The sequence below is a fragment of the Schistocerca gregaria genome, unplaced genomic scaffold (assembly GCF_023897955.1).
Source record: "Schistocerca gregaria isolate iqSchGreg1 unplaced genomic scaffold, iqSchGreg1.2 ptg001219l, whole genome shotgun sequence".
Classification (NCBI taxonomy): domain Eukaryota; kingdom Metazoa; phylum Arthropoda; class Insecta; order Orthoptera; family Acrididae; genus Schistocerca; species Schistocerca gregaria.
Window position 1 is genome coordinate 68697 of NW_026062541.1, and position 25031 is coordinate 93727.

Genomic DNA, 25031 nt, shown 5'->3' on the forward strand with positions numbered 1-25031 from the left:
TTCCACGGTCGCCTGTTGCGATATCAGCCCGCACCACCATGTTTCACTCCCACATGTGGAGCGCACACGCTGCAAGCATTTAGGCCCTTCCACTGCGGTTTTTCCTTATCGCTTCTCGGCCTTTTGGCTAAGATCAAAGTGTAGTATCTGTTCTTATCAGCTTAATGCTGGTAAATTCGGATACGAAACGCACTGATATGCGATGTATTTTCTTTAGTCATTGCTCTCCCGGCACCCGACTATGACGAAGTTGCGGCGTGCACGGTCTGGATCGTGGTTGGCCTTGCTGTGAGGGCAGCAAGCGCCTTCGTAACTGCCAGACCTGCGCTGCATGTGATACTTCTTCCCTCCATTTTTTTTCTCCCGATTTTGACTAAGGGTGGCGAGATGCTCAGGCCCCATCTGAACCACCCGCAGAGGCAGATGTAGCCGTCCCATCTGATCCTCCTGCCGTGGCAGATGCAGACCGGTCTCGTGTGTGTCCAGTTTATACTGTCGACACCGGCGGCAGAGTTGGTAGCGACGTATGTGCCTTCCGCTCTGTTCGTCTTCCTATTTTTCCCCCGGCCAGCTTCGTCTGGGTCTCCGCCCGGGGTTGATACAAACTTATGACCTTCTCATCTTGGCCGGAGTGCGCCACTGCACTCCGGGTAAACCCAAGATCTCCTATTATCTATAGATAATTCTTAGTTACGACGCCGGCCCAGTGCCAGCTAGTGAGGTACGACTCTCTGTAGATGGTGGCAGATGACGTCGACCACGAAATTGGTACTGTGGCCCGGAATATTCCTGAAGCAACCTTCCTAGAAGTTCCTTCCCGCTTCCAAAAATTTTCTCAATGACTAAAAAAAATCTGTTCTTATCAGCTTAATATCTGATACGTCCTGCATCGCAGGACCAGAATATTAAACTCATTTTTGGCTCATGACGGAGTGCTAGGGGCTTGCTCCACCTCTGTCGCGGGTTGGCCCGGCATTGCAGTACCGCCGGGATCGGCCCACCTAAAATTAATTAAAACACAGCTTGAAATGAGATAATATTCTGCAGAGATCAGATATTCTGCTGGTAGCAAAACTTGTCGGAGTTGTCGATGTGCCCAGTAGTTAGCTCCTTACACACTGCGATTTCTTTTAATTTAACATTATCTTATTTTATTTTTTTTTTTTTTTGTTTTTAGCCGGACCGCTCTTGCAGCCACATTACACTAGGCTGGTAATTTATGGGGGCACACAACAGCGCCGTCGGATGCTCCTTTGGCGTCTCTTATGGCCCGGCCACAGATAATTTCAATTAAATTTTTTGGAGTTATAACCTTAGCTCCTCGCGAACGTCGTCGTCGCCGCCGCACGCACGCAGAATACGTGTGTACACACGCACACACACACATATGCAGTCTGCGGTGAACGGTGTAAGCACTCGGCTAGGTGTAGCTTGCGCCGGCCTCGCGCCGGTGTAGCTCGCGCCGTCCTGGCGCTGCTGTGGGGCGGCCTCACGGCTTCTCCACTGCCGTGGCTGCTAGCGGCGTTCAAATGGGAGTCGCTCTTTACTGTTAGACATGGACGGTAAAACTAGGCTGTTGACGAGTGCTCTCTTCAGTTGTCCTTCCTCCCGGCACTTGCTTTTGCGACGTTTTCCACGGTCGCCTGTTGCGATATCAGCCCGCACCACCATGTTTCACTCCCACATGTGGAGCGCACACGCTGCAAGCATTTAGGCCCTTCCACTGCGGTTTTTCCTTATCGCTTCTCGGCCTTTTGGCTAAGATCAAAGTGTAGTATCTGTTCTTATCAGCTTAATATCTGATACGTCCTGCATCGCAGGACCAGAATATTAAACTCATTTTTGGCTCATGACGGAGTGCTAGGGGCTTGCTCCACCTCTGTCGCGGGTTGGCCCGGCATTGCAGTACCGCCGGGATCGGCCCACCTAAAATTAATTAAAACACAGCTTGAAATGAGATAATATTCTGCAGAGATCAGATATTCTGCTGGTAGCAAAACTTGTCGGAGTTGTCGATGTGCCCAGTAGTTAGCTCCTTACACACTGCGATTTCTTTTAATTTAACATTATCTTATTTTTTTTTTTTTTTTTTTTGTTTTTAGCCGGACCGCTCTTGCAGCCACATTACACTAGGCTGGTAATTTATGGGGGCACACAACAGCGCCGTCGGATGCTCCTTTGGCGTCTCTTATGGCCCGGCCACAGATAATTTCAATTAAATTTTTTGGAGTTATAACCTTAGCTCCTCGCGAACGTCGTCGTCGCCGCCGCACGCACGCAGAATACGTGTGTACACACGCACACACACACATATGCAGTCTGCGGTGAACGGTGTAAGCACTCGGCTAGGTGTAGCTTGCGCCGGCCTCGCGCCGGTGTAGCTCGCGCCGTCCTGGCGCTGCTGTGGGGCGGCCTCACGGCTTCTCCACTGCCGTGGCTGCTAGCGGCGTTCAAATGGGAGTCGCTCTTTACTGTTAGACATGGACGGTAAAACTAGGCTGTTGACGAGTGCTCTCTTCAGTTGTCCTTCCTCCCGGCACTTGCTTTTGCGACGTTTTCCACGGTCGCCTGTTGCGATATCAGCCCGCACCACCATGTTTCACTCCCACATGTGGAGCGCACACGCTGCAAGCATTTAGGCCCTTCCACTGCGGTTTTTCCTTATCGCTTCTCGGCCTTTTGGCTAAGATCAAAGTGTAGTATCTGTTCTTATCAGCTTAATATCTGATACGTCCTGCATCGCAGGACCAGAATATTAAACTCATTTTTGGCTCATGACGGAGTGCTAGGGGCTTGCTCCACCTCTGTCGCGGGTTGGCCCGGCATTGCAGTACCGCCGGGATCGGCCCACCTAAAATTAATTAAAACACAGCTTGAAATGAGATAATATTCTGCAGAGATCAGATATTCTGCTGGTAGCAAAACTTGTCGGAGTTGTCGATGTGCCCAGTAGTTAGCTCCTTACACACTGCGATTTCTTTTAATTTAACATTATCTTATTTTTTTTTTTTTTTTTTTTGTTTTTAGCCGGACCGCTCTTGCAGCCACATTACACTAGGCTGGTAATTTATGGGGGCACACAACAGCGCCGTCGGATGCTCCTTTGGCGTCTCTTATGGCCCGGCCACAGATAATTTCAATTAAATTTTTTGGAGTTATAACCTTAGCTCCTCGCGAACGTCGTCGTCGCCGCCGCACGCACGCAGAATACGTGTGTACACACGCACACACACACATATGCAGTCTGCGGTGAACGGTGTAAGCACTCGGCTAGGTGTAGCTTGCGCCGGCCTCGCGCCGGTGTAGCTCGCGCCGTCCTGGCGCTGCTGTGGGGCGGCCTCACGGCTTCTCCACTGCCGTGGCTGCTAGCGGCGTTCAAATGGGAGTCGCTCTTTACTGTTAGACATGGACGGTAAAACTAGGCTGTTGACGAGTGCTCTCTTCAGTTGTCCTTCCTCCCGGCACTTGCTTTTGCGACGTTTTCCACGGTCGCCTGTTGCGATATCAGCCCGCACCACCATGTTTCACTCCCACATGTGGAGCGCACACGCTGCAAGCATTTAGGCCCTTCCACTGCGGTTTTTCCTTATCGCTTCTCGGCCTTTTGGCTAAGATCAAAGTGTAGTATCTGTTCTTATCAGCTTAATGCTGGTAAATTCGGATACGAAACGCACTGATATGCGATGTATTTTCTTTAGTCATTGCTCTCCCGGCACCCGACTATGACGAAGTTGCGGCGTGCACGGTCTGGATCGTGGTTGGCCTTGCTGTGAGGGCAGCAAGCGCCTTCGTAACTGCCAGACCTGCGCTGCATGTGATACTTCTTCCCTCCATTTTTTTTCTCCCGATTTTGACTAAGGGTGGCGAGATGCTCAGGCCCCATCTGAACCACCCGCAGAGGCAGATGTAGCCGTCCCATCTGATCCTCCTGCCGTGGCAGATGCAGACCGGTCTCGTGTGTGTCCAGTTTATACTGTCGACACCGGCGGCAGAGTTGGTAGCGACGTATGTGCCTTCCGCTCTGTTCGTCTTCCTATTTTTCCCCCGGCCAGCTTCGTCTGGGTCTCCGCCCGGGGTTGATACAAACTTATGACCTTCTCATCTTGGCCGGAGTGCGCCACTGCACTCCGGGTAAACCCAAGATCTCCTATTATCTATAGATAATTCTTAGTTACGACGCCGGCCCAGTGCCAGCTAGTGAGGTACGACTCTCTGTAGATGGTGGCAGATGACGTCGACCACGAAATTGGTACTGTGGCCCGGAATATTCCTGAAGCAACCTTCCTAGAAGTTCCTTCCCGCTTCCACAAATTTTCTCAATGACTAAAAAAAATCTGTTCTTATCAGCTTAATATCTGATACGTCCTGCATCGCAGGACCAGAATATTAAACTCATTTTTGGCTCATGACGGAGTGCTAGGGGCTTGCTCCACCTCTGTCGCGGGTTGGCCCGGCATTGCAGTACCGCCGGGATCGGCCCACCTAAAATTAATTAAAACACAGCTTGAAATGAGATAATATTCTGCAGAGATCAGATATTCTGCTGGTAGCAAAACTTGTCGGAGTTGTCGATGTGCCCAGTAGTTAGCTCCTTACACACTGCGATTTCTTTTAATTTAACATTATCTTATTTTATTTTTTTTTTTTTTTGTTTTTAGCCGGACCGCTCTTGCAGCCACATTACACTAGGCTGGTAATTTATGGGGGCACACAACAGCGCCGTCGGATGCTCCTTTGGCGTCTCTTATGGCCCGGCCACAGATAATTTCAATTAAATTTTTTGGAGTTATAACCTTAGCTCCTCGCGAACGTCGTCGTCGCCGCCGCACGCACGCAGAATACGTGTGTACACACGCACACACACACATATGCAGTCTGCGGTGAACGGTGTAAGCACTCGGCTAGGTGTAGCTTGCGCCGGCCTCGCGCCGGTGTAGCTCGCGCCGTCCTGGCGCTGCTGTGGGGCGGCCTCACGGCTTCTCCACTGCCGTGGCTGCTAGCGGCGTTCAAATGGGAGTCGCTCTTTACTGTTAGACATGGACGGTAAAACTAGGCTGTTGACGAGTGCTCTCTTCAGTTGTCCTTCCTCCCGGCACTTGCTTTTGCGACGTTTTCCACGGTCGCCTGTTGCGATATCAGCCCGCACCACCATGTTTCACTCCCACATGTGGAGCGCACACGCTGCAAGCATTTAGGCCCTTCCACTGCGGTTTTTCCTTATCGCTTCTCGGCCTTTTGGCTAAGATCAAAGTGTAGTATCTGTTCTTATCAGCTTAATATCTGATACGTCCTGCATCGCAGGACCAGAATATTAAACTCATTTTTGGCTCATGACGGAGTGCTAGGGGCTTGCTCCACCTCTGTCGCGGGTTGGCCCGGCATTGCAGTACCGCCGGGATCGGCCCACCTAAAATTAATTAAAACACAGCTTGAAATGAGATAATATTCTGCAGAGATCAGATATTCTGCTGGTAGCAAAACTTGTCGGAGTTGTCGATGTGCCCAGTAGTTAGCTCCTTACACACTGCGATTTCTTTTAATTTAACATTATCTTATTTTTTTTTTTTTTTTTTTTTGTTTTTAGCCGGACCGCTCTTGCAGCCACATTACACTAGGCTGGTAATTTATGGGGGCACACAACAGCGCCGTCGGATGCTCCTTTGGCGTCTCTTATGGCCCGGCCACAGATAATTTCAATTAAATTTTTTGGAGTTATAACCTTAGCTCCTCGCGAACGTCGTCGTCGCCGCCGCACGCACGCAGAATACGTGTGTACACACGCACACACACACATATGCAGTCTGCGGTGAACGGTGTAAGCACTCGGCTAGGTGTAGCTTGCGCCGGCCTCGCGCCGGTGTAGCTCGCGCCGTCCTGGCGCTGCTGTGGGGCGGCCTCACGGCTTCTCCACTGCCGTGGCTGCTAGCGGCGTTCAAATGGGAGTCGCTCTTTACTGTTAGACATGGACGGTAAAACTAGGCTGTTGACGAGTGCTCTCTTCAGTTGTCCTTCCTCCCGGCACTTGCTTTTGCGACGTTTTCCACGGTCGCCTGTTGCGATATCAGCCCGCACCACCATGTTTCACTCCCACATGTGGAGCGCACACGCTGCAAGCATTTAGGCCCTTCCACTGCGGTTTTTCCTTATCGCTTCTCGGCCTTTTGGCTAAGATCAAAGTGTAGTATCTGTTCTTATCAGCTTAATATCTGATACGTCCTGCATCGCAGGACCAGAATATTAAACTCATTTTTGGCTCATGACGGAGTGCTAGGGGCTTGCTCCACCTCTGTCGCGGGTTGGCCCGGCATTGCAGTACCGCCGGGATCGGCCCACCTAAAATTAATTAAAACACAGCTTGAAATGAGATAATATTCTGCAGAGATCAGATATTCTGCTGGTAGCAAAACTTGTCGGAGTTGTCGATGTGCCCAGTAGTTAGCTCCTTACACACTGCGATTTCTTTTAATTTAACATTATCTTATTTTTTTTTTTTTTTTTTTTGTTTTTAGCCGGACCGCTCTTGCAGCCACATTACACTAGGCTGGTAATTTATGGGGGCACACAACAGCGCCGTCGGATGCTCCTTTGGCGTCTCTTATGGCCCGGCCACAGATAATTTCAATTAAATTTTTTGGAGTTATAACCTTAGCTCCTCGCGAACGTCGTCGTCGCCGCCGCACGCACGCAGAATACGTGTGTACACACGCACACACACACATATGCAGTCTGCGGTGAACGGTGTAAGCACTCGGCTAGGTGTAGCTTGCGCCGGCCTCGCGCCGGTGTAGCTCGCGCCGTCCTGGCGCTGCTGTGGGGCGGCCTCACGGCTTCTCCACTGCCGTGGCTGCTAGCGGCGTTCAAATGGGAGTCGCTCTTTACTGTTAGACATGGACGGTAAAACTAGGCTGTTGACGAGTGCTCTCTTCAGTTGTCCTTCCTCCCGGCACTTGCTTTTGCGACGTTTTCCACGGTCGCCTGTTGCGATATCAGCCCGCACCACCATGTTTCACTCCCACATGTGGAGCGCACACGCTGCAAGCATTTAGGCCCTTCCACTGCGGTTTTTCCTTATCGCTTCTCGGCCTTTTGGCTAAGATCAAAGTGTAGTATCTGTTCTTATCAGCTTAATATCTGATACGTCCTGCATCGCAGGACCAGAATATTAAACTCATTTTTGGCTCATGACGGAGTGCTAGGGGCTTGCTCCACCTCTGTCGCGGGTTGGCCCGGCATTGCAGTACCGCCGGGATCGGCCCACCTAAAATTAATTAAAACACAGCTTGAAATGAGATAATATTCTGCAGAGATCAGATATTCTGCTGGTAGCAAAACTTGTCGGAGTTGTCGATGTGCCCAGTAGTTAGCTCCTTACACACTGCGATTTCTTTTAATTTAACATTATCTTATTTTATTTTTTTTTTTTTGTTTTTAGCCGGACCGCTCTTGCAGCCACATTACACTAGGCTGGTAATTTATGGGGGCACACAACAGCGCCGTCGGATGCTCCTTTGGCGTCTCTTATGGCCCGGCCACAGATAATTTCAATTAAATTTTTTGGAGTTATAACCTTAGCTCCTCGCGAACGTCGTCGTCGCCGCCGCACGCACGCAGAATACGTGTGTACACACGCACACACACACATATGCAGTCTGCGGTGAACGGTGTAAGCACTCGGCTAGGTGTAGCTTGCGCCGGCCTCGCGCCGGTGTAGCTCGCGCCGTCCTGGCGCTGCTGTGGGGCGGCCTCACGGCTTCTCCACTGCCGTGGCTGCTAGCGGCGTTCAAATGGGAGTCGCTCTTTACTGTTAGACATGGACGGTAAAACTAGGCTGTTGACGAGTGCTCTCTTCAGTTGTCCTTCCTCCCGGCACTTGCTTTTGCGACGTTTTCCACGGTCGCCTGTTGCGATATCAGCCCGCACCACCATGTTTCACTCCCACATGTGGAGCGCACACGCTGCAAGCATTTAGGCCCTTCCACTGCGGTTTTTCCTTATCGCTTCTCGGCCTTTTGGCTAAGATCAAAGTGTAGTATCTGTTCTTATCAGCTTAATATGGGCTAATTTGGACTGAATAATGCACCGAGAAGCGGTCGGCTCTATTTTCTGTTTCAGGTCCACGACCTAAACGATGGAGCTTGTTGTGACGCTGCCGGCGGACGTCTTCCGCTGCCGGATTTGCTTCATCAACAAAGCGGCCGGGAGAGCTACCTTTGGCGAGTACAAGGATCATACGAACCTTCTCCGCCACTATCGGAAGCTGCACGACCCGAGGACGACTCCCGTCTTCGAGTGCGGCCACTGCGGCCGCCGAGATGCGCAGCTGAAGAAGCTGCGTGCACATCTGCGGATCTGCAATGCAGTATCCGCCACCCCTGGCCACCCCGGCCAGGGTAGGTTGAGTATGGGACACGATGCCGTGTCTGGCGCTCTGGGGCACTCAGAGAAGTCAGCCGGCGGGAGGTCACAGGCGGGGGCCCCCGAAGCTAGTAGGACAGGCCCCTCGTCCTTAGTTAGTGCTGGGCGAAAGCCACAGGCGACAGCGGCCCGGGAAGATAGTACCACAGGCCGCCTAGCCTTAGATATTAGAAAGGGGCTATGGCCACAGTCCAGTCCGGTCCCCGAAGCTAGTAGGACAGACCGGCTGGGCTTAGAATTAACGTACGCGGCGGTCCTGACCCGCAGCAGCGTGGTGGGCTCACAGGCCGCTCTGCCCTCGCCCTGTGTGAGTGTGCAGACGACTGCGACGCCCAGGACGGCGGCGGTTGCTGCCCCCGCGTCGTGCGAACCGTGTGTGCGCACGCCGAGGAGGTCTGGCATCCCACTGCCGATACGCTCTGCGACGTCGGCCGTGTCGCCACGAGTGCCGAGCGCAAGTTCGGGAGGTGTAGGCAGCCTGCTGCCGACGCCTGCCGCCGAACGCGTCGTTCTGGCCAGCGGGGCGGACTCCGGTAAAAGCGGCGGCTTGCCGTCGCCCGCGCCGGCCTCTGCTCCCAGTGGTGTACGCTGGCCACGTCGCCCCGCTGTGGCAAGCACCCCCCGCCCACCACCTGTCGAGAGCATGGGTACCGGCCTGGGGCTGCCGCCTGCGTTCGCTACGCCGCTGATAGGTGGCTCTGCGAGACGGGCGGACAGTGACAGGCAGGCTGCCTCGCTCGCCGCGACCGAAAGTGCGATCATTCACGGCGCCTCCGCGCCGCTGAATGATACACCAAAGGCCGCGAGCAAGGCAGGTGGACCGGACGGTGGGACGCTTGTGCGGTCACAGACGTTCACGCGTACCCCTGCTGCCCTGCCGACGGTTACGTCGAGTGGCCCCAGCCGCTCCGTTTCCGCTCAGGCAGGGAATGTCAATAACAAAACAGCTGTTACAGATTCCGAGTGGCACATAGTCACCCCCCGGAGGGACAAACGGCGTGCAGCAGGACGCAGACCACCGCCTCCGAATCGTCGGCGCATCATACCGCCTAGTCCGCACGACGGTGGCCAGGCGCGAGCCAATGCGTCTGGGCGGCCGGCGCGAGCTACACCTCGTGTATCTCGCGCCGGCGGCGCGGCGCGGGCGACCGCCGGGCCATCTGTTGGCGGCGCGGTAACTGACAGCCACGGTGCGCCCGACTCGAGTGCGAGGCCGGCGCGAGCTACACCCAGTCGGCGTATCGACAACCCGGCGCGGGGCAATGCGCCCGGGCGGCCGGCGCGAACTACACCCCGTGCGCCCCGCGCCGGCGGCGTGCCGCGAGCGACCGCTGGGCCATCTGTTGGCGGCGCGATGACCGGTAGCCACGGTGCGCCCGACCCGAGCGCCGAGCCGGCGCGAGCTGCACCTCGTGTACCTCGCGCCGGCAGCGCGGCGCGAGCGACCGCCGGGCCATCTGTTAGCGGTGCGGCGACCAACAGCCGCGACGAGCCTGACTCGATCGCCGTGCCGGCGCGAGCTACACCCGGAGACGCACCGGCCGCCACCGCCGCTACTGCGCTACCTGCTAGCGGCACAACACCGACGCAGACGACGGAGCGGCGCGGCAGGGAGGAAGACACTGCAGCTGCATCCCAGAGACCGGGCAGCAACAAGAGGAGACGGCGAAGACGCTCCAACCGACACCGTCCGAATCCGAGCCAGCCAGCGCAGAACGCCCGTCCCACACCGAACCTGACAATCCCTCCTGCACCTTCCCCACAGGGCGCACCTGAGGCAGCTCCGCCCCCCCCTCCCCCGGCCGATACTCGGCTAACGGAGAGGCAGCGGCACTGGCTGTCGGCCCTGGAGAGCGTCCGCGACCAACCATGGGACGCCTTCGTCAAGGTCATCGAGAAGTTCATCTCCGAGATCGCCGAGACGAAGCCGCAACGACGAGCGGCCGGAGGTCAACAGGACGGACAACCACCAGCAGCGCATCGCGGCCAGGGCCGCACCGGCGCTGCTGCCAATCCCCCTCCCCCTGCCCCCGCACACGGCCACGGTAGACGGGACGGCGGACGTGGCGCACGGCGCGCGGCGACCGCTGAACATCGGTATGACGCGTATGCAGCATCTGAAATTCAGAGGTTGTACCGCGCGGACCGGCGCAAAGCGATGCAGCGCGTCCTCGGCGAGACGTCACCGTACTGCCAAATCGATGGCAATGTGCTCACGGAGCATTTTAAAAGAACATATACTAAGACGAACTTTTTTGTTACAGATGCACCAGCTGCTGTCCCAGAGTTTGCCGCCACCACGCCTCCCAACGTCAGCGAGGAGGTGCTGACGCCGATCACCGCAACAGAGGTGGAACGGCGGCTCCGAAAGGCGAGCAATACTGCTCCAGGGGCAGACGGAGTCACCTACTCCGACCTGCGGCGTGAGGACCCTGGCTGCCATGTGCTAGCTAGGATCTTCTCGCGCTGCTGGGAGGAGCGGAAGATTCCGGTGCAGTGGAAAGTATCCACTACCGTCCTCATCCACAAGAAAGGGGACGTCTCGGACGTGACGAACTGGCGGCCTCTAGCATTGAGCTCTACCATCTCCAAGCTCTTTGCTGCAATCGTGGCGGACCGCACAACCCTCTGGGCAGAGCGTTTGAGCCTGCTCTCCCCAGAACAAAAGGGTTTCCGCACGTTTGAAGGCTGCTTCGAGCACAACTTTATTGTGCAGACGGCAATTGATGATGCAAGGCGCAGGGCAGGCCAAGCATGCTTTGCTTGGCTTGATCTAGCGAATGCTTTTGGCTCAGTGCCTCACGCCCACCTCCTTGGAGTACTGGGCAGGATGGGACTACCAGAGCAATTGCATCATCTAATTGTTGATATGTACAATGGTTGCTCCACCCGTGTCCGTACATCTGGCGGGCTAACGGAGGAGATAGAGATCCAGGCGGGGGTCAAGCAGGGCTGCCCACTGTCACCCATCGTCTTTAATCTCGCGCTCGAGCCGATACTTCGCGCCGCAACCGCACTCAAAAATGAGTGTGGCATTCCGCTTTGCGGCGTCAGTGTGAGTGCACTGGCGTATGCGGACGATATCGTGCTTCTTGCGCGGGATTCAGAGGCGATGCAGACACTGCTCAGTGTTGTGGGAGAGGCGGCGACGTGGGCCGGGCTCACCTTCAAGCCGTCGAAGTGCGCTACGCTTCACATCCGCCGCCGCGAGACATTGGGCTCGGTATTCACCCTGCAAGGGGGAGAACCGGCCGTACTTGGTGAGGGCGACGCCTACCTCCACCTTGGCGTCCCCACTGGGTACAAAGTTTCGCAGACGCCAACGGATGCGATCGCTGCGATTCGGCGTGACTTGGAGCGCCTGGATGCTTCCCTGCTGGCTCCTTGGCAGAAAATTGACGCCGTGCGTGTCTTCCTCCTCCCCAGGCTTGACTTTGTCATGCGGGGCGGAGCGGTGCGCAAAGGACCGCTGTCTGCACTGGACAAAGCAGTCAAAGCGGCGGTTAAAGCATGGCTCTTCCTCCCACAGCGCGCCTCGACTGAACAGCTGTACCTCGCGCTGGGAGAAGGAGGATGCGGCCTGACGCCGCTTTCGGACTCTGCGGACATCTCCACCATCGCCCACGGCTTCCGGATGCTGTACTGCAGTGACGCCGCCGTCCGCGACATCGCCTGGGCCACGTTAACTACGGCGGTGCGCCGTCGCCTGGGGAGGGAGCCGAGTCGAACGGACCTGGCCACCTACCTGAGCGGCGTCGTCGAGGGCGAGTTCGCACGCGACGGGGGCGACATCCAGTCGCTGTGGACGCGCGTCAGGAACGCCACAAGGCGCCTAGCGCCACGTGGTGTTACCTGGCGCTGGAGTAATGAGTTGTCTGAGTTGCAGGTGGAGGTCTGCGGCCAGCCCGCCATCGCGGAACATGGCGTCACCGGCGGGAGAACGCAGCCGGCTGCGGGCGGGGCGGAGCCTGCCGGCGCGGGCGGCGGGGCGGAGCCTCGCGGCACGGCCAGCATGGCGGAACCTCGCGGCGCGGCAGGCATGGCGGTGCCTCTCGGGGAACATGGCGGAGCAGCGCGGGACCGCGGGACGGCAACTCGGCAACTCGGAGATGACGGCGAGGGACCGCAACTCGAAGATGACGGCGTGGGACACACATTCGGCGCTGACGCCGAGCGTGTCCGGGTGGGAGGCGACGCAAAGCGGCTGCTCACGCAGACACTACGAGAGTGTGTGAGACGCTGCCTGCGCCGCCTCTTACTCAGTAAACCTGACCAGGGAAAGGTGTTTGAGTGCACCAGGGAATCAACGGCGTCCAATCACTTCATGGCAGGCGGCAAATACACCCGCTTTGCAGACTGGCGCTTCATCCACCGCGCCAGGCTCGGTGTCGTCCCACTGAACGGCTGCCGCCGCTTCGGTGGACGAAACAGCGACAGCAAAGCCTGCCGCCGCTGTGGTCATAACAGTGAGACGCTCCCGCACGTTATCAACTCGTGCATGGTGCACTCAGCTGCCAGCCAGCTGCGACACAACGCAGTCCTCACGCGCCTCGCAACAGCCGTTGCCGGGCGCCCCAGAAGAGGAAACGCCGCTGCCCCCAGCGTGAGAATCAACCAGACGGTGCTGGGGGACAACAGCGGACTGCGTCCCGACCTCGTTGTCACCGACGAGGAGAAACGGAGTGTCACTATCGTCGACGTGACAATCCCCTTCGAAAACAGGCGGATTGCGCTGGACAACGCTCGGCAACTAAAACAAATTAAATATGCCGACGTTGCCCGCGGGCTGGCCGCTCGCGGCTATGCTGTCACAGTCGACGCCCTGGTGGTTGGCAGCCTGGGGGCGTGGGACCGCCGGAACGATGCAGTGCTTCGGCACCTAGGCATCGCTAGCCGCTACTGCCAACTAATGCGGCGGCTGATGGTGTCTGACACCATCAAGTGGTCCCGCGATATTTACATCGAGCACATCACTGGCCACCGCCAGTATGTGCTCCCCCCCTAGGCTGTGGCACGCTCTGGCGTCAGTCTGCGAGAACGTCGAGACTGCAGTCACCGGCATCGATCCCTGGACGACCTGAGGGAGGCACCGCGACGGTGCCGAGTCGGTACAGTGCGCGCTGTGCTGCCCTGCGCCCCTCCGCCCCTGGTGGCCGCCGAACATGGCCCCCACCTCGGACGGTGCGGCGCGAGGCGGCGCAGCTCGTGTGTTTACCGCCCGGCCATTTCAACTGCAGACTCCGCCTCCAGACCACGAGACGCGACGCACCACTAGCCGCGACGCCCCGCTGACGGCTGCCGCATGGCGGCCCGAGGGACGGAGTCTGGCCCAGCGGCCCGCCTGCGTGCGGTGTCCGCGGGCCACTGGCCGCCATACTGCCTTGCGCAAAATGGCGGTCAGGGCGACGTGGACCACAAAACAAGGCCCCACTAGCCGCGACGCCCCGCTGACGGCTGCCGCATGGCGGCCCGAGGGGCGGAGCCTGGCCCAGCGGCCCGCCTGCGTGCGGTGTCCGCGGGCAACTGGCCGCCATACTGCCTTGCGCAAAATGGCGGTCAGGGCGACGTGGTAGCCACAGCCGCCTAACACCCACACCCTATGACACAAATGAAATATTTAAAACATTAAAATATTTAAGATGACCGCGCTTAACGTGGAACTACAATATAAGGTGAAATAATTAAGTTCCCGCGCTTAACGCGGATATTAGTAATATAACTTGAAATTTTTTAAGTTTCATTTATTGAGTTATTTAGGTTACTCATGCAATAATTAAGGAATGGGCTTATCCCAAACTTTGAAATATTTAATTAATGAAATACTTAAGTCTCGGGTAGACCCGACTATGTATATACACCTAAGCACCACATAAAATTGTAAAGTTAGAATTGTATAACTTGGAACAATATTTTTCTTAAAATTATACTTCGTATAAATGTAACTAAGAATTATCTCGGAAAATAAAATCTGTTCTTATCAGCTTAATATCTGATACGTCCTGCATCGCAGGACCAGAATATTAAACTCATTTTTGGCTCATGACGGAGTGCTAGGGGCTTGCTCCACCTCTGTCGCGGGTTGGCCCGGCATTGCAGTACCGCCGGGATCGGCCCACCTAAAATTAATTAAAACACAGCTTGAAATGAGATAATATTCTGCAGAGATCAGATATTCTGCTGGTAGCAAAACTTGTCGGAGTTGTCGATGTGCCCAGTAGTTAGCTCCTTACACACTGCGATTTCTTTTAATTTAACATTATCTTATTTTATTTTTTTTTTTTTTTGTTTTTAGCCGGACCGCTCTTGCAGCCACATTACACTAGGCTGGTAATTTATGGGGGCACACAACAGCGCCGTCGGATGCTCCTTTGGCGTCTCTTATGGCCCGGCCACAGATAATTTCAATTAAATTTTTTGGAGTTATAACCTTAGCTCCTCGCGAACGTCGTCGTCGCCGCCGCACGCACGCAGAATACGTGTGTACACACGCACACACACACATATGCAGTCTGCGGTGAACGGTGTAAGCACTCGGCTAGGTGTAGCTTGCGCCGGCCTCGCGCCGGTGTAGCTCGCGCCGTCCTGGCGCTGCTGTGGGGCGGCCTCACGGCTTCTCCACTGCCGTGGCTGCTAGCGGCGTTCAAATGGGAGTCGCTCTTTACTGTTAGACATGGACGGTAAAACTAGGCTGTTGACGAGTGCTCTCTTCAGTTGTCCTTCCTCCCGGCACTTGCTTTTGCGACGTTTTCCACGGTCGCCTGTTGCGATATCAGCCCGCACCACCATGTTTCACTCCCACATGTGGAGCGCACACGCTGCAAGCATTTAGGCCCTTCCACTGCGGTTTTTCCTTATCGCTTCTCGGCCTTTTGGCTAAGATCAAAGTGTAGTATCTGTTCTTATCAGCTTAATGCTGGTAAATTCGGATACGAAACGCACTGATATGCGATGTATTTTCTTTAGTCATTGCTCTCCCGGCACCCGACTATGACGAAGTTGCGGCGTGCACGGTCTGGATCGTGGTTGGCCTTGCTGTGAGGGCAGCAAGTGCCTTCGTAACTGCCAGACCTGCGCTGCATGTGATACTTCTTCCCTCCATTTTTTTCTCCCGATTTTGACTAAGGGTGGCGAGATGCTCAGGCCCCATCTGAACCACCCGCAGAGGCAGATGTAGCCGTCCCATCTGATCCTCCTGCCGTGGCAGATGCAGACCGGTCTCGTGTGTGTCCAGTTTATACTGTCGACACCGGCGGCAGAGTTGGTAGCGACGTATGTGCCTTCCGCTCTGTTCGTCTTCCTATTTTTCCCCCGGCCAGCTTCGTCTGGGTCTCCGCCCGGGGTTGATACAAACTTATGACCTTCTCATCTTGGCCGGAGTGCGCCACTGCACTCCGGGTAAACCCAAGATCTCCTATTATCTTTAGATAATTCTTAGTTACGACGCCGGCCCAGTACCAGCTAGTGAGGTACGACTCTCTGTAGATGGTGGCAGATGACGTCGACCACGAAACTGGTACTGTGGTCCGGAATATTCCTGAAGCAACCTTCCTAGAAGTTCCTTCCCGCTTCCAAAAATTCTCTCAATGACTAAAAAAAATCTGTTCTTATCAGCTTAATATCTGATACGTCCTGCATCGCAGGACCAGAATATTAAACTCATTTTTGGCTCATGACGGAGTGCTAGGGGCTTGCTCCACCTCTGTCGCGGGTTGGCCCGGCATTGCAGTACCGCCGGGATCGGCCCACCTAAAATTAATTAAAACACAGCTTGAAATGAGATAATATTCTGCAGAGATCAGATATTCTGCTGGTAGCAAAACTTGTCGGAGTTGTCGATGTGCCCAGTAGTTAGCTCCTTACACACTGCGATTTCTTTTAATTTAACATTATCTTATTTTATTTTTTTTTTTTTTTGTTTTTAGCCGGACCGCTCTTGCAGCCACATTACACTAGGCTGGTAATTTATGGGGGCACACAACAGCGCCGTCGGATGCTCCTTTGGCGTCTCTTATGGCCCGGCCACAGATAATTTCAATTAAATTTTTTGGAGTTATAACCTTAGCTCCTCGCGAACGTCGTCGTCGCCGCCGCACGCACGCAGAATACGTGTGTACACACGCACACACACACATATGCAGTCTGCGGTGAACGGTGTAAGCACTCGGCTAGGTGTAGCTTGCGCCGGCCTCGCGCCGGTGTAGCTCGCGCCGTCCTGGCGCTGCTGTGGGGCGGCCTCACGGCTTCTCCACTGCCGTGGCTGCTAGCGGCGTTCAAATGGGAGTCGCTCTTTACTGTTAGACATGGACGGTAAAACTAGGCTGTTGACGAGTGCTCTCTTCAGTTGTCCTTCCTCCCGGCACTTGCTTTTGCGACGTTTTCCACGGTCGCCTGTTGCGATATCAGCCCGCACCACCATGTTTCACTCCCACATGTGGAGCGCACACGCTGCAAGCATTTAGGCCCTTCCACTGCGGTTTTTCCTTATCGCTTCTCGGCCTTTTGGCTAAGATCAAAGTGTAGTATCTGTTCTTATCAGCTTAATGCTGGTAAATTCGGATACGAAACGCACTGATATGCGATGTATTTTCTTTAGTCATTGCTCTCCCGGCACCCGACTATGACGAAGTTGCAGCGTGCACGGTCCGGATCGTGGTTGGCCTTGCTGTGAGGGCAGCAAGCGCCTTCGTAACTGCCAGACCTGCCCTGCATGTGATACTTCTTCCCTCTATTTTTTTCTCCCGATTTTGACTAAGGGTGGCGAGATGCTCAGGCCCCATCTGAACCACCCGCAGAGGCAGATGTAGCCGTCCCATCTGATCCTCCTGCCGTGGCAGATGCAGACCGGTCTCGTGTGTGTCCAGTTTATACTGTCGACACCGGCGGCAGAGTTGGTAGCGACGTATGTGCCTTCCGCTCTGTTCGTCTTCCTATTTTTCCCCCGGCCAGCTTCGTCTGGGTCTCCGCCCGGGGTTGATACAAACTTATGACCTTCTCATCTTGGCCGGAGTGCGCCACTGCACTCCGGGTAAACCCAAGATCTCCTATTATCTATAGATAATTCTTAGTTACGACGCCGGCCCAGTACCAGCTAGTGAGGCACGACTCTCTGTAGATGGTGGCAGATGACGTCGACCACGAAACTGGTACTGTGGTCCGGAATATTCCTGAAGCAACCTTCCTAGAAGTTCCTTCCCGCTTCCAAAAATTCTCTCAATGACTAAAAAAAATCTGTTCTTATCAGCTTAATATCTGATACGTCCTGCATCGCAGGACCAGAATATTAAACTCATTTTTGGCTCATGACGGAGTGCTAGGGGCTTGCTCCACCTCTGTCGCGGGTTGGCCCGGCATTGCAGTACCGCCGGGATCGGCCCACCTAAAATTAATTAAAACACAGCTTGAAATGAGATAATATTCTGCAGAGATCAGATATTCTGCTGGTAGCAAAACTTGTCGGAGTTGTCGATGTGCCCAGTAGTTAGCTCCTTACACACTGCGATTTCTTTTAATTTAACATTATCTTATTTTATTTTTTTTTTTTTTTGTTTTTAGCCGGACCGCTCTTGCAGCCACATTACACTAGGCTGGTAATTTATGGGGGCACACAACAGCGCCGTCGGATGCTCCTTTGGCGTCTCTTATGGCCCGGCCACAGATAATTTCAATTAAATTTTTTGGAGTTATAACCTTAGCTCCTCGCGAACGTCGTCGTCGCCGCCGCACGCACGCAGAATACGTGTGTACACACGCACACACACACATATGCAGTCTGCGGTGAACGGTGTAAGCACTCGGCTAGGTGTAGCTTGCGCCGGCCTCGCGCCGGTGTAGCTCGCGCCGTCCTGGCGCTGCTGTGGGGCGGCCTCACGGCTTCTCCACTGCCGTGGCTGCTAGCGGCGTTCAAATGGGAGTCGCTCTTTACTGTTAGACATGGACGGTAAAACTAGGCTGTTGACGAGTGCTCTCTTCAGTTGTCCTTCCTCCCGGCACTTGCTTTTGCGACGTTTTCCACGGTCGCCTGTTGCGATATCAGCCCGCACCACCATGTTTCACTCCCACATGTGGAGCGCACACGCTGCAAGCATTTAGGCCCTTCCACTGCGGTTTTTCCTTATCGCTTCTCGGCCTTTTGGCTAAGATCAAAGTGTAGTATCTGTTCTTATCAGCTTAATGCTGGTAAATTCGGATACGAAACGCACTGATATGCGATGTATTTTCTTTAGTCATTGCTCTCCCGGCACCCGACTATGACGAAGTTGCGGCGTGCACGGTCTGGATCGTGGTTGGCCTTGCTGTGAGGGCAGCAAGTGCCTTCGTAACTGCCAGACCTGCGCTGCATGTGATACTTCTTCCCTCCATTTTTTTCTCCCGATTTTGACTAAGGGTGGCGAGATGCTCAGGCCCCATCTGAACCACCCGCAGAGGCAGATGTAGCCGTCCCATCTGATCCTCCTGCCGTGGCAGATGCAGACCGGTCTCGTGTGTGTCCAGTTTATACTGTCGACACCGGCGGCAGAGTTGGTAGCGACGTATGTGCCTTCCGCTCTGTTCGTCTTCCTATTTTTCCCCCGGCCAGCTTCGTCTGGGTCTCCGCCCGGGGTTGATACAAACTTATGACCTTCTCATCTTGGCCGGAGTGCGCCACTGCACTCCGGGTAAACCCAAGATCTCCTATTATCTTTAGATAATTCTTAGTTACGACGCCGGCCCAGTACCAGCTAGTGAGGTACGACTCTCTGTAGATGGTGGCAGATGACGTCGACCACGAAACTGGTACTGTGGTCCGGAATATTCCTGAAGCAACCTTCCTAGAAGTTCCTTCCCGCTTCCAAAAATTCTCTCAATGACTAAAAAAAATCTGTTCTTATCAGCTTAATATCTGATACGTCCTGCATCGCAGGACCAGAATATTAAACTCATTTTTGGCTCATGACGGAGTGCTAGGGGCTTGCTCCACCTCTGTCGCGGGTTGGCCCGGCATTGCAGTACCGCCGGGATCGGCCCACCTAAAATTAATTAAAACACAGCTTGAAATGAGATAATATTCTGCAGAGATCAGATATTCTGCTGGTAGCAAAACTTGTCGGAGTTGTCGATGTGCCCAGTAGTTAGCTCCTTACACACTGCGATTTCTTTTAATTTAACATTATCTTATTTTATTTTTTTTTTTTTTTGTTTTTAGCCGGACCGCTCTTGCAGCCACATTACACTAGGCTGGTAATTTATGGGGGCACACAACAGCGCCGTCGGATGCTCCTTTGGCGTCTCTTATGGCCCGGCCACAGATAATTTCAATTAAATTTTTTGGAGTTATAACCTTAGCTCCTCGCGAACGTCGTCGTCGCCGCCGCACGCACGCAGAATACGTGTGTACACACGCACACACACACATATGCAGTCTGCGGTGAACGGTGTAAGCACTCGGCTAGGTGTAGCTTGCGCCGGCCTCGCGCCGGTGTAGCTCGCGCCGTCCTGGCGCTGCTGTGGGGCGGCCTCACGGCTTCTCCACTGCCGTGGCTGCTAGCGGCGTTCAAATGGGAGTCGCTCTTTACTGTTAGACATGGACGGTAAAACTAGGCTGTTGACGAGTGCTCTCTTCAGTTGTCCTTCCTCCCGGCACTTGCTTTTGCGACGTTTTCCACGGTCGCCTGTTGCGATATCAGCCCGCACCACCATGTTTCACTCCCACATGTGGAGCGCACACGCTGCAAGCATTTAGGCCCTTCCACTGCGGTTTTTCCTTATCGCTTCTCGGCCTTTTGGCTAAGATCAAAGTGTAGTATCTGTTCTTATCAGCTTAATATCTGATACGTCCTGCATCGCAGGACCAGAATATTAAACTCATTTTTGGCTCATGACGGAGTGCTAGGGGCTTGCTCCACCTCTGTCGCGGGTTGGCCCGGCATTGCAGTACCGCCGGGATCGGCCCACCTAAAATTAATTAAAACACAGCTTGAAATGAGATAATATTCTGCAGAGATCAGATATTCTGCTGGTAGCAAAACTTGTCGGAGTTGTCGATGTGCCCAGTAGTTAGCTCCTTACACACTGCGATTTCTTTTAATTTAACATTATCTTATTTTATTTTTTTTTTTTTTTGTTTTTAGCCGGACCGCTCTTGCAGCCACATTACACTAGGCTGGTAATTTATGGGGGCACACAACAGCGCCGTCGGATGCTCCTTTGGCGTCTCTTATGGCCCGGCCACAGATAATTTCAATTAAATTTTTTGGAGTTATAACCTTAGCTCCTCGCGAACGTCGTCGTCGCCGCCGCACGCACGCAGAATACGTGTGTACACACGCACACACACACATATGCAGTCTGCGGTGAACGGTGTAAGCACTCGGCTAGGTGTAGCTTGCGCCGGCCTCGCGCCGGTGTAGCTCGCGCCGTCCTGGCGCTGCTGTGGGGCGGCCTCACGGCTTCTCCACTGCCGTGGCTGCTAGCGGCGTTCAAATGGGAGTCGCTCTTTACTGTTAGACATGGACGGTAAAACTAGGCTGTTGACGAGTGCTCTCTTCAGTTGTCCTTCCTCCCGGCACTTGCTTTTGCGACGTTTTCCACGGTCGCCTGTTGCGATATCAGCCCGCACCACCATGTTTCACTCCCACATGTGGAGCGCACACGCTGCAAGCATTTAGGCCCTTCCACTGCGGTTTTTCCTTATCGCTTCTCGGCCTTTTGGCTAAGATCAAAGTGTAGTATCTGTTCTTATCAGCTTAATATCTGATACGTCCTGCATCGCAGGACCAGAATATTAAACTCATTTTTGGCTCATGACGGAGTGCTAGGGGCTTGCTCCACCTCTGTCGCGGGTTGGCCCGGCATTGCAGTACCGCCGGGATCGGCCCACCTAAAATTAATTAAAACACAGCTTGAAATGAGATAATATTCTGCAGAGATCAGATATTCTGCTGGTAGCAAAACTTGTCGGAGTTGTCGATGTGCCCAGTAGTTAGCTCCTTACACACTGCGATTTCTTTTAATTTAACATTATCTTATTTTTTTTTTTTTTTTTTTTGTTTTTAGCCGGACCGCTCTTGCAGCCACATTACACTAGGCTGGTAATTTATGGGGGCACACAACAGCGCCGTCGGATGCTCCTTTGGCGTCTCTTATGGCCCGGCCACAGATAATTTCAATTAAATTTTTTGGAGTTATAACCTTAGCTCCTCGCGAACGTCGTCGTCGCCGCCGCACGCACGCAGAATACGTGTGTACACACGCACACACACACATATGCAGTCTGCGGTGAACGGTGTAAGCACTCGGCTAGGTGTAGCTTGCGCCGGCCTCGCGCCGGTGTAGCTCGCGCCGTCCTGGCGCTGCTGTGGGGCGGCCTCACGGCTTCTCCACTGCCGTGGCTGCTAGCGGCGTTCAAATGGGAGTCGCTCTTTACTGTTAGACATGGACGGTAAAACTAGGCTGTTGACGAGTGCTCTCTTCAGTTGTCCTTCCTCCCGGCACTTGCTTTTGCGACGTTTTCCACGGTCGCCTGTTGCGATATCAGCCCGCACCACCATGTTTCACTCCCACATGTGGAGCGCACACGCTGCAAGCATTTAGGCCCTTCCACTGCGGTTTTTCCTTATCGCTTCTCGGCCTTTTGGCTAAGATCAAAGTGTAGTATCTGTTCTTATCAGCTTAATATCTGATACGTCCTGCATCGCAGGACCAGAATATTAAACTCATTTTTGGCTCATGACGGAGTGCTAGGGGCTTGCTCCACCTCTGTCGCGGGTTGGCCCGGCATTGCAGTACCGCCGGGATCGGCCCACCTAAAATTAATTAAAACACAGCTTGAAATGAGATAATATTCTGCAGAGATCAGATATTCTGCTGGTAGCAAAACTTGTCGGAGTTGTCGATGTGCCCAGTAGTTAGCTCCTTACACACTGCGATTTCTTTTAATTTAACATTATCTTATTTTTTTTTTTTTTTTTTTTGTTTTTAGCCGGACCGCTCTTGCAGCCACATTACACTAGGCTGGTAATTTATGGGGGCACACAACAGCGCCGTCGGATGCTCCTTTGGCGTCTCTTATGGCCCGGCCACAGATAATTTCAATTAAATTTTTTGGAGTTATAACCTTAGCTCCTCGCGAACGTCGTCGTCGCCGCCGCACGCACGCAGAATACGTGTGTACACACGCACACACACACATATGCAGTCTGCGGTGAACGGTGTAAGCACTCGGCTAGGTGTAGCTTGCGCCGGCCTCGCGCCGGTGTAGCTCGCGCCGTCCTGGCGCTGCTGTGGGGCGGCCTCACGGCTTCTCCACTGCCGTGGCTGCTAGCGGCGTTCAAATGGGAGTCGCTCTTTACTGTTAGACATGGACGGTAAAACTAGGCTGTTGACGAGTGCTCTCTTCAGTTGTCCTTCCTCCCGGCACTTGCTTTTGCGACGTTTTCCACGGTCGCCTGTTGCGATATCAGCCCGCACCACCATGTTTCACTCCCACATGTGGAGCGCACACGCTGCAAGCATTTAGGCCCTTCCACTGCGGTTTTTCCTTATCGCTTCTCGGCCTTTTGGCTAAGATCAAAGTGTAGTATCTGTTCTTATCAGCTTAATATCTGATACGTCCTGCATCGCAGGACCAGAATATTAAACTCATTTTTGGCTCATGACGGAGTGCTAGGGGCTTGCTCCACCTCTGTCGCGGGTTGGCCCGGCATTGCAGTACCGCCGGGATCGGCCCACCTAAAATTAATTAAAACACAGCTTGAAATGAGATAATATTCTGCAGAGATCAGATATTCTGCTGGTAGCAAAACTTGTCGGAGTTGTCGATGTGCCCAGTAGTTAGCTCCTTACACACTGCGATTTCTTTTAATTTAACATTATCTTATTTTATTTTTTTTTTTTTTTGTTTTTAGCCGGACCGCTCTTGCAGCCACATTACACTAGGCTGGTAATTTATGGGGGCACACAACAGCGCCGTCGGATGCTCCTTTGGCGTCTCTTATGGCCCGGCCACAGATAATTTCAATTAAATTTTTTGGAGTTATAACCTTAGCTCCTCGCGAACGTCGTCGTCGCCGCCGCACGCACGCAGAATACGTGTGTACACACGCACACACACACATATGCAGTCTGCGGTGAACGGTGTAAGCACTCGGCTAGGTGTAGCTTGCGCCGGCCTCGCGCCGGTGTAGCTCGCGCCGTCCTGGCGCTGCTGTGGGGCGGCCTCACGGCTTCTCCACTGCCGTGGCTGCTAGCGGCGTTCAAATGGGAGTCGCTCTTTACTGTTAGACATGGACGGTAAAACTAGGCTGTTGACGAGTGCTCTCTTCAGTTGTCCTTCCTCCCGGCACTTGCTTTTGCGACGTTTTCCACGGTCGCCTGTTGCGATATCAGCCCGCACCACCATGTTTCACTCCCACATGTGGAGCGCACACGCTGCAAGCATTTAGGCCCTTCCACTGCGGTTTTTCCTTATCGCTTCTCGGCCTTTTGGCTAAGATCAAAGTGTAGTATCTGTTCTTATCAGCTTAATATCTGATACGTCCTGCATCGCAGGACCAGAATATTAAACTCATTTTTGGCTCATGACGGAGTGCTAGGGGCTTGCTCCACCTCTGTCGCGGGTTGGCCCGGCATTGCAGTACCGCCGGGATCGGCCCACCTAAAATTAATTAAAACACAGCTTGAAATGAGATAATATTCTGCAGAGATCAGATATTCTGCTGGTAGCAAAACTTGTCGGAGTTGTCGATGTGCCCAGTAGTTAGCTCCTTACACACTGCGATTTCTTTTAATTTAACATTATCTTATTTTTTTTTTTTTTTTTTTTGTTTTTAGCCGGACCGCTCTTGCAGCCACATTACACTAGGCTGGTAATTTATGGGGGCACACAACAGCGCCGTCGGATGCTCCTTTGGCGTCTCTTATGGCCCGGCCACAGATAATTTCAATTAAATTTTTTGGAGTTATAACCTTAGCTCCTCGCGAACGTCGTCGTCGCCGCCGCACGCACGCAGAATACGTGTGTACACACGCACACACACACATATGCAGTCTGCGGTGAACGGTGTAAGCACTCGGCTAGGTGTAGCTTGCGCCGGCCTCGCGCCGGTGTAGCTCGCGCCGTCCTGGCGCTGCTGTGGGGCGGCCTCACGGCTTCTCCACTGCCGTGGCTGCTAGCGGCGTTCAAATGGGAGTCGCTCTTTACTGTTAGACATGGACGGTAAAACTAGGCTGTTGACGAGTGCTCTCTTCAGTTGTCCTTCCTCCCGGCACTTGCTTTTGCGACGTTTTCCACGGTCGCCTGTTGCGATATCAGCCCGCACCACCATGTTTCACTCCCACATGTGGAGCGCACACGCTGCAAGCATTTAGGCCCTTCCACTGCGGTTTTTCCTTATCGCTTCTCGGCCTTTTGGCTAAGATCAAAGTGTAGTATCTGTTCTTATCAGCTTAATATCTGATACGTCCTGCATCGCAGGACCAGAATATTAAACTCATTTTTGGCTCATGACGGAGTGCTAGGGGCTTGCTCCACCTCTGTCGCGGGTTGGCCCGGCATTGCAGTACCGCCGGGATCGGCCCACCTAAAATTAATTAAAACACAGCTTGAAATGAGATAATATTCTGCAGAGATCAGATATTCT

General features: G+C 53.9%; 13 non-coding genes and 10 pseudogenes across 13 annotated transcripts; all 23 read left to right on the forward strand.

Moving 5' to 3' along the window:
* Positions 1 to 107: 107 nt before the first annotated feature.
* LOC126329851 (U2 spliceosomal RNA) lies at positions 108 to 222 on the forward strand (annotated as a pseudogene).
* Positions 223 to 816: 594 nt separating this feature from the next.
* Positions 817 to 1006, forward strand: LOC126329891 (U2 spliceosomal RNA). The gene has a single exon (XR_007562582.1). It is a non-coding gene; the product is annotated as a U2 spliceosomal RNA (small nuclear RNA).
* Positions 1007 to 1738: 732 nt separating this feature from the next.
* LOC126329877 (U2 spliceosomal RNA) lies at positions 1739 to 1931 on the forward strand. The gene has a single exon (XR_007562569.1). It is a non-coding gene; the product is annotated as a U2 spliceosomal RNA (small nuclear RNA).
* Positions 1932 to 2663: 732 nt separating this feature from the next.
* LOC126329878 (U2 spliceosomal RNA) lies at positions 2664 to 2856 on the forward strand. The gene has a single exon (XR_007562570.1). It is a non-coding gene; the product is annotated as a U2 spliceosomal RNA (small nuclear RNA).
* A 732-nt stretch (positions 2857 to 3588) lies between these two features.
* On the forward strand, positions 3589 to 3703 carry LOC126329852 (U2 spliceosomal RNA; annotated as a pseudogene).
* A 603-nt stretch (positions 3704 to 4306) lies between these two features.
* On the forward strand, positions 4307 to 4487 carry LOC126329892 (U2 spliceosomal RNA; annotated as a pseudogene).
* Positions 4488 to 5219: 732 nt separating this feature from the next.
* On the forward strand, positions 5220 to 5412 carry LOC126329879 (U2 spliceosomal RNA). Its single transcript, XR_007562571.1, has one exon. It is a non-coding gene; the product is annotated as a U2 spliceosomal RNA (small nuclear RNA).
* A 733-nt stretch (positions 5413 to 6145) lies between these two features.
* LOC126329880 (U2 spliceosomal RNA) lies at positions 6146 to 6338 on the forward strand. The gene has a single exon (XR_007562572.1). It is a non-coding gene; the product is annotated as a U2 spliceosomal RNA (small nuclear RNA).
* A 732-nt stretch (positions 6339 to 7070) lies between these two features.
* Positions 7071 to 7263, forward strand: LOC126329881 (U2 spliceosomal RNA). The gene has a single exon (XR_007562573.1). It is a non-coding gene; the product is annotated as a U2 spliceosomal RNA (small nuclear RNA).
* Positions 7264 to 7993: 730 nt separating this feature from the next.
* On the forward strand, positions 7994 to 8126 carry LOC126329855 (U2 spliceosomal RNA; annotated as a pseudogene).
* A 6221-nt stretch (positions 8127 to 14347) lies between these two features.
* On the forward strand, positions 14348 to 14536 carry LOC126329820 (U2 spliceosomal RNA). The gene has a single exon (XR_007562545.1). It is a non-coding gene; the product is annotated as a U2 spliceosomal RNA (small nuclear RNA).
* Positions 14537 to 15268: 732 nt separating this feature from the next.
* On the forward strand, positions 15269 to 15383 carry LOC126329846 (U2 spliceosomal RNA; annotated as a pseudogene).
* Positions 15384 to 15989: 606 nt separating this feature from the next.
* Positions 15990 to 16166, forward strand: LOC126329817 (U2 spliceosomal RNA; annotated as a pseudogene).
* A 732-nt stretch (positions 16167 to 16898) lies between these two features.
* On the forward strand, positions 16899 to 17013 carry LOC126329845 (U2 spliceosomal RNA; annotated as a pseudogene).
* A 606-nt stretch (positions 17014 to 17619) lies between these two features.
* LOC126329818 (U2 spliceosomal RNA) lies at positions 17620 to 17796 on the forward strand (annotated as a pseudogene).
* Positions 17797 to 18528: 732 nt separating this feature from the next.
* On the forward strand, positions 18529 to 18643 carry LOC126329848 (U2 spliceosomal RNA; annotated as a pseudogene).
* A 606-nt stretch (positions 18644 to 19249) lies between these two features.
* LOC126329819 (U2 spliceosomal RNA) lies at positions 19250 to 19426 on the forward strand (annotated as a pseudogene).
* A 732-nt stretch (positions 19427 to 20158) lies between these two features.
* LOC126329882 (U2 spliceosomal RNA) lies at positions 20159 to 20351 on the forward strand. The gene has a single exon (XR_007562574.1). It is a non-coding gene; the product is annotated as a U2 spliceosomal RNA (small nuclear RNA).
* Positions 20352 to 21083: 732 nt separating this feature from the next.
* Positions 21084 to 21276, forward strand: LOC126329883 (U2 spliceosomal RNA). The gene has a single exon (XR_007562575.1). It is a non-coding gene; the product is annotated as a U2 spliceosomal RNA (small nuclear RNA).
* A 732-nt stretch (positions 21277 to 22008) lies between these two features.
* On the forward strand, positions 22009 to 22201 carry LOC126329885 (U2 spliceosomal RNA). Its single transcript, XR_007562577.1, has one exon. It is a non-coding gene; the product is annotated as a U2 spliceosomal RNA (small nuclear RNA).
* A 732-nt stretch (positions 22202 to 22933) lies between these two features.
* LOC126329886 (U2 spliceosomal RNA) lies at positions 22934 to 23126 on the forward strand. The gene has a single exon (XR_007562578.1). It is a non-coding gene; the product is annotated as a U2 spliceosomal RNA (small nuclear RNA).
* A 732-nt stretch (positions 23127 to 23858) lies between these two features.
* Positions 23859 to 24051, forward strand: LOC126329888 (U2 spliceosomal RNA). The gene has a single exon (XR_007562579.1). It is a non-coding gene; the product is annotated as a U2 spliceosomal RNA (small nuclear RNA).
* A 732-nt stretch (positions 24052 to 24783) lies between these two features.
* LOC126329889 (U2 spliceosomal RNA) lies at positions 24784 to 24976 on the forward strand. Its single transcript, XR_007562580.1, has one exon. It is a non-coding gene; the product is annotated as a U2 spliceosomal RNA (small nuclear RNA).
* The last annotated feature ends 55 nt before the right edge of the window (positions 24977 to 25031 follow it).